The sequence below is a fragment of the Zosterops lateralis genome (assembly GCF_965231275.1).
Source record: "Zosterops lateralis genome assembly, chromosome: 5".
NCBI classification, from domain to species: Eukaryota; Metazoa; Chordata; class Aves; order Passeriformes; family Zosteropidae; genus Zosterops; species Zosterops lateralis.
Window position 1 is genome coordinate 70,445,907 of NC_139766.1, and position 7,220 is coordinate 70,453,126.

A 7,220-nucleotide genomic window follows, 5' to 3' on the forward strand; every position below is an offset into this window, starting at 1 on the left:
CAATGCTATGCTTGGAGGGACTATGACAGGTGGTGAGATGGCTTCAGGTCAGTTTGAGTGTAATTCATCTCTTTTCTGAAAATGGCAGCTGCTGGCCCAGAGGGTGCTCGAGTCTATTTTCTTCTTTCCATGCCCTGGTATCCTTTTCTGGAAGCAACTGAGAGCTCAGAATATTTATCACCACGTCACTGTTCGTCACGTCCCTGTTGTGATGACAGACTGTGTTAAGGCTCCCTTTCTCTGCCAGGGAACCACAACGTGCCCTAGAATGCAAGTTTAATAACAGCAGGGTATGTTTTTAGTTTGATTTGTTGCACTTTTTTCTCTCCATTCTGGGGTATTGACATTGCCCAGTGCTTTGACTTGAGTTGTTTGGTTCTCTTGAAAGCACCCTCCAGTGATCCAAGCTCATCAAGAGATTAAGGAATAGGTTCTGTTGTTTCTTTCTGGGGTAAATCTGTCTCTTGTTCTGTCTTTGCTAAAAATAAGGCTCAAGAGCATTTCTCCAGATTCCCTTCCAACCTAGCTCACATTTGGAAAAATTTGGCTCCATCCCACCTCTGTGGTGCCTTTTTGAAAACTTTTTTGACAGGAGGTTAATTCAAATGGATTGATCTCCAAGAAGTGATCAATGATAAACATAAAAGGTGATTGCTCTATTAGAGAAACAGGTGGTGCTGCACTAGGGGCAGAGATGAGTCTGCAGGAGGGGTAGGTGGAGGAGAGAGCTGCTCTTCTGCCAACTGTTCAGGGCTCTTTCCCAAGTGCTTCATGCCTACTTTGGATACAGCCAAGTAGGGAGATGTGAGGATATTGCCCTCTCTGCAGCAAGAAGGGTGGCATTCAAGGAACAAGGAATACACATTCAGCAGGATGTGAAATGAGGACAAGGATGGCAGCTGCAGAGGGACAGAGACAGCTTCTGCCACCTATTGTGGAAGCAAGCACCGTGGGATACAGGGATGGAAGTGACCAGGAGCTGGACAGTAAGGAGCTCTAGGAATGATAAATCGTGGAGAATATGAATGTGAAGTCAGTGAATTAAAAGCAGCTCAATACAGCAGTGCTCATGTGTGAAGAGTTGATTGAGAAGTCAGGACAAGTTATCAAAGAATTTGTGAAGTGACTTGTACATGTTGGTGACCAAGGCTGACAGTACTTCCTATATTGTGTCCATATGACAGCCTGGGTTTAACAGGATGAACATCATTGTGCCAATAATTGTTTTGTTCTGGTCACCGAACAGAACATAAATACATGCAGCAGTGCAAAATGAGCAATATTTCATTCTGACTACATTTTAGTGTTCTAGTAGCAAAGCAGAAGAAATGTTCATGAGCAGCTGAATTTCATTACCACTGACAACCACAGTGATGGGCAGATGGTGTCACACCTTGCTGTCTTGCCTGGATCAAATATTTTGTGTGACTGATAATGGGAAAATCTCTTGGAAAACTTCTCTCTCTCTCAGATTAACACTACCTGCCCCCCCTTTTTTTTTTGTCACCATAGAGAGCACAGGAGGCGTCTTTCAATTTCCTTAAAAATATCAAGGAAAAAGTGTTTACTGATGTTCAGTAAATATGCAAATGTGTAAGGGCAGCAAATATGTAAGGGCAGCATCTTGACAGATCCATCATAAAAGATGTGCTGTAGCGTGGGCCAACCTGATTGCATGAGCATTTGGAGGGCAAAATCTGAATTTGATCATCTTCCAGTAGAGAGGGATTTGAAATCATGTGTTTTCTGGCCCACAAAAATGACACATGATTACCAAGATGAAAATAATGCCTTTAATGTTTTTGATTCTAGAAAAATTTTCAGCCTAACCTAGTTCAGTTTTCAACCAACTGATATGAGGTTTGTGGTAAAGTCAACAATCAGAAATGAAAGAAAAAAGAGTCATCAGTGTTATGCTTCCTATGAAGCTCTTGGTCACAACAGAACTGAGGTGGCTTTGAAACACAGCTCAGCTTCAAAGATACACTTAATAAGCAAGAGGGACCAACTGTTTACATTATAGAGGAAATTACTCTAATCTGATAATGAAGGTGAAACAGATGTAATTTTTGTGTGCATGCAATGCATAGCAATGCCACCACTTAAAGCATGGCATTAGCAACATAAATCATGTTGTGTTTTATTCCATATTGTGACAGTCTGTCCAGAACGAAATGCAGCAGGAGAAAATCAACAGACTGAAACGGGGAGGACAGTGGGCAAATTGTGGAAATTCTTCACACCTAGAACATTGCTGAGGTAAGTGAAATTTAAGCATGTCAATCTTGCTAAAATAAAAGTTACCAGCTCCTATTCCAAAATTGCAACATCCTGGTAGATGAAGCGTTTTGTAAATAGTGACACAACTAGAAAGAAATGAATCCTAAAAGATGGGAGATGTGATGGCATTCAGTTTTCATTAAGGAAAGGGTTGTGTAGTGATGCAATATCAGATTATGTGTGAGAAAAGAGACTGATTTAGATATTAACTGTATGAGATGGGAGACTACAGTTCATGCTTGGAACTTCCTGCTGTAGGCAGGTTATATTTACCTGGTCAAGTTTGAGAACATCTGGGGCCTGGAGCAGTGCAGGTTAGCCCTGAAAGCGAAGGACCTCTACTGATATTGTACTGGTGTTCTGTTCTTGGTACACCACACACACACAAAAGCTCCAAACAAAAAACCCCAAGTATTTTGGGTAGTAAATAAACCAAACAACCCACAAGCCAACAAACCCAAACACCACAAAAAAAAAAAAAAATCAACAAAACAAAAAAAAAAACACTACCACCACCACAAAACAAAAAAAAAAAAAAAAAAAAAAAAAAAAAAAAAAAAAAAAAAAAAAAAAAAAAAACACAACAAAAACCACCCTTGCTTTGTAAGGTGGAATTATTAGTTCTAGCTAACACTTGATATACTTGCTGATTCTGACCAGGTTAAAGACTAAATAAAAGCAAAAAAAAATTTTAAGGCCATTTATGCCAGCAAGGTGAATAATCACTCTTTGCAAGTCAATCAATTTATATTTTGATTTGTTATGAAGTCTGAGTTTAATTTCATTTGTGTGGTGGGGTTTTGGGGTTTTCAGTACCTCACTGGCACTTGTGCCATGTTGTTGCAGTTGATGAATAGCTATACTTCCCCAATCATTGTTGTAGTAGTGTTTTGAGTTGTTTTCTTGCCCTTTCTTGGACTGTTCTGTGTAATGGATGTCAAATTATTTTCTTTCCATGATGCTGCTCATCTTCTTTTGGAAGAGAAGATGTGACACGTTCCCCTGAGTCCCATTCTACTCTGTTGCAGCTGGGCTAACAGAAATGTTGACTGTCCACTGATCTGACTACATGAGCTGATGTCTTTTTAGAGTGACTTTATTGGCAAAGAGCTTCCCAAATGTGACTTTGGTGGTGGTTGTGTTCAGGCTGACACAAAAATTGTGTGTTTCAATATTTGAAAGGATAGTCATTCAAAAGTGGCTGAAGGTCCAGAAACAGCTTGGAGCTGTCTGCTGTGTAATGCACTGAAAACACTTGTGTGCCAGGCAAGAAAGCAGCATTTGTGTCATGAGAAGTTAATTGGTAAGTAAGGTATAATTTCTGAGTTGTCAGCTCCAGAAGCACAAGCACTTGCAGTTTCTGTACCCAAAGGCCTCATCAGATAGATAATAACTTGCATGTGTGTCATTGTATGCAATGGGTTTCATTTCCAGCTTCCAGAACATCTACATATAGGAGTCTGTAGTTTTATTGTAATGCTGATGGGACATGAATACTCCTTTTTACATGGCAGAACTCACACGTGGCCCCATTATTAAACTCCACATTAGGCAAGAAGTTTTTGCTTGCTCAGTCATCTTATCCTGGTGTTTTTCAGTCTGTGTGAGTTCACAAAGGTGACCTTTTACTGTCTTCTGTGACTGCATGCCCAAGGGTTTGCCTAACCTGTCCCTACGAGCCTGACCTCTCTTAAATCACCACAGCAATAGAATTACCATCTGAATTTATTGTGAAAATCTTTGATTGGCACAGCTTTTGGGACATGTATCTGCATACCTTGCACCAAAGAGCCTGTTAGCCATTTGAGGCACTGCCTTACAAGTGCATGACAGTTAAGGAAAACACAAAAAGTTAACTTGGAAATTTTATTAGGTTCAACCAAAGGATCTGGGGCAGGATAAGCTGGTTTGGTGTTGAAGGAATGCACTTTGCTCCTCAAAGTAATTTCAGGAACAGAACCCTAAAATGGATTTATTAATGCAGGAGTTTCTAGCATGTAGTTCTCCAGGGAAGCTGTAGTTCCATGGTCATTGTCTTTAGTGTGAGAGGCTCTCATGTGTTTTTAGATGTACAAAAGCTTTGCAAGTTGTGTTTTTCCCTCTTCTTTCTCAGAGTCTCTCTAGTCAGAGTTGTTGACAATATCTTGGTGTAAATGAGAAAAATATCTTTATCTATTCTTGTTCTCCTTAAGGGGGATGCTGTGAAATGTATGAAGCATTATCCATGGAGCTTCTCCATTCCTATGTAATTCTTCTTTTTATATTACTCTGTGATAATAAAGATATCCCTTTGTTATGGGATAAGATCTCTCTGTGCCACTTGCTTTTTTTCTTAGTCTGTTTATTCTTTATTCTTCTTCCAGCTCAACCCACCTTGCTATTGGTTCCATTTTAATTTATTTATGATTTCTCTGTCAGTTACAAATTATGAATGTATTATATGTGTAAGAATCAGTATATCTCTATATTTTAAAAGATAATAAGGACCCAGGTGTTCAGTCTTCCTCTCCCCTTCATTCTGAAACATTGGGGTGAGTGAAATTAGGATGAGAATTTAAACACAGAACCATAAAATTGATAGTGGCTTTTTTTAAGATACTGCAAGGACTTCAGTGAGGGTTAAAGGTGGGCTTAACTCTGGTTTGGCACAGAGGCAATACATTGTTTTAAATATCTCTCAGACTACAGGAGAAGGAAAGGGTTGCTGTGTGATCCTGTGTAAGGAATCCTACAGTAACCAGCTCCTGTGGGCTGTGCTGAGCACAGGGATTGCCTGTACAGTGTTTGAGGACATCAGGCACTGGGTACCACAGACACTTCTCTGGCTTTTCAATAACTGTCACTTAGTCTGCCAGGAAAACTCACTGTGAATCACAAGGAAGTTCTGGACAAATATTTCAGTTTCCTTTATTTATGGTATGGGAACAAAAGCATGCTAAACACAGTTCTCTTCATCTTCATGCTTGACGTGCCTCCTGCCAGGCAAAACTCCTGGATTGTGTCATAGCCTGGCATCTGCCTGGCAATGAACAACAGCCTGAGCCAGTGGCTGGGCTGGTTCCTGCCCCAGACAGGTGTGGGGATGTCCGAGCTCCGATAGGCATCTCTGCTAGACTCCTACCCCAGCTCAGGCACCAGCGGGTTAAGGGTCATTAGTGTTTGCCTGTGCCTGGACCATGGGATTCACAGCAACACCTTGGAATCCATTTGTCCATGTGCCAAAGGGTTGTGAGGACTTAGAGCAGAACCCTGACATGCACTGCTTATTCTTTGCATGATTACTTGGAGAAAAAAAAGCCCAATACATACCTGCACTCCTTCCCAAGTGTTACTGCAATACAATCATGGATTAGGAGAGCATTAATAGATTTCTGGTAAAAGCTATATCATCATGCATAATTCCAATTGCTGACTCTGTGTACTTTCATGTATGGTGCATTTGGTATACAAATGGTAAAACTGACAAGCTTGTTGATTAACAAGCTCAAAAGACTCCAAGTCAGAACTCAGGAAATAAGGTTCTAGTTTCTTCCTTTGCCAAATTTTTGTGACACACTCAGATTACTACTTGATCTTTTACTGTCCCAATTTACTGCCTTGGAAATTAACATAAACCAACTGATTTCTTCCCTAAACCTTTCCTAGCCATTGCAGAGGCATAAGAGATAATGACTAATTTCAGATGTTCTCCTTAGTAGGGTTGGGAAGGAGTGCTATTAAATTTGTGGTGTCATTCAGAAAGGGAGCCAAATGCTGAGGAGACAAATGTCAGCAGTAGAGATTGTATCACCATCTGTATATTGCACAGTGATTCTTCTCGGTGTGTGACAGGAAGAGATCCCCAGACAGTCAAAGGCTGTGTTAACTTTATGGAAAAGACCTTTTGGAGGTCTGCTTTCAACATTAGAAGATTATTCTAGATATGTAATAACTACATAGTTTTGGTGCTAAATGGCATTTATTTGTTTAAAATGTAGAGGTGGCCAAAGTTAAGAATCCAGGGTGATTTTGAAGTTTTTTTTTTATTGGAAAGCAGCTTGATGCTAAAATGTTGTGTCTTGGACTTCCTCTGTTGAACTGTAACATTAAGGACAGATTTTTTATTTAAAATCTGGGTCAGGAATGTGGTCAAAGATGGTAAAGCTAAGTCAGACAGTGGTAATCTTTGGTATTAGGAAACCTTCTGTGTGCTGGTATGCTTTAAGAAAAATTGACTTATCTTTACACACTTCCTGTACAGAGCCATTTGTGACCTTGCAGCAGCTTTTTCCAAGGTGTTAAGTGCTGGTGAGCCATGCCTTGGATACTGTGGGCTCCTCAGCACAGGAGAGACATGGACATACTGGAGAGTGTGCAGCTAAGAGCCAGGAAGGTGTTCAAGGAAAAGCACCATCCTGTCTGCAGGAAATGGCTGGGAGCACTGTGGTTCTTCAGCTCAGAAGAGAAGACTCAGGGGCAGCTCATCAGTGGACAAATAGCTGTAGGGAGGGTACAGAGGAGACAAAATTTGGCTGCCTTTGCTGCCAGAACTGGAGCCACTGGGCACAAAATGAAATGGGAGTTTTCTGCTGAACATCGGGAGCCGTTATTTTGCAGTGAGGGTGATTGAGCACCAGCAGAGGCTGGCCAGAGAAGTGTGGCATCCCCTAAGCCACAGCCAGATCTGAGAGCAAGCCTGGGACAGCACAAAGAACTCTCCAAAGGCATCAGAGCATAACTTCAGGAGTTCCCTTCCAGCCTCAGCCTGTGATAATGTTAATGATTCATGAACAGGGGCATCACAGGACCAAATCAGTTTTATGCTCTGCGGGTTTAAGCTCTGACTCTGCCATAGCTCTACTAAACAGACACATTAGTGTAGAAAATGTGACCTAGCCACTACCACTACTAATGGCTAAAATGGTAGAAATGTCCAGTTAAGTTACCTCATTTCTGTGAGT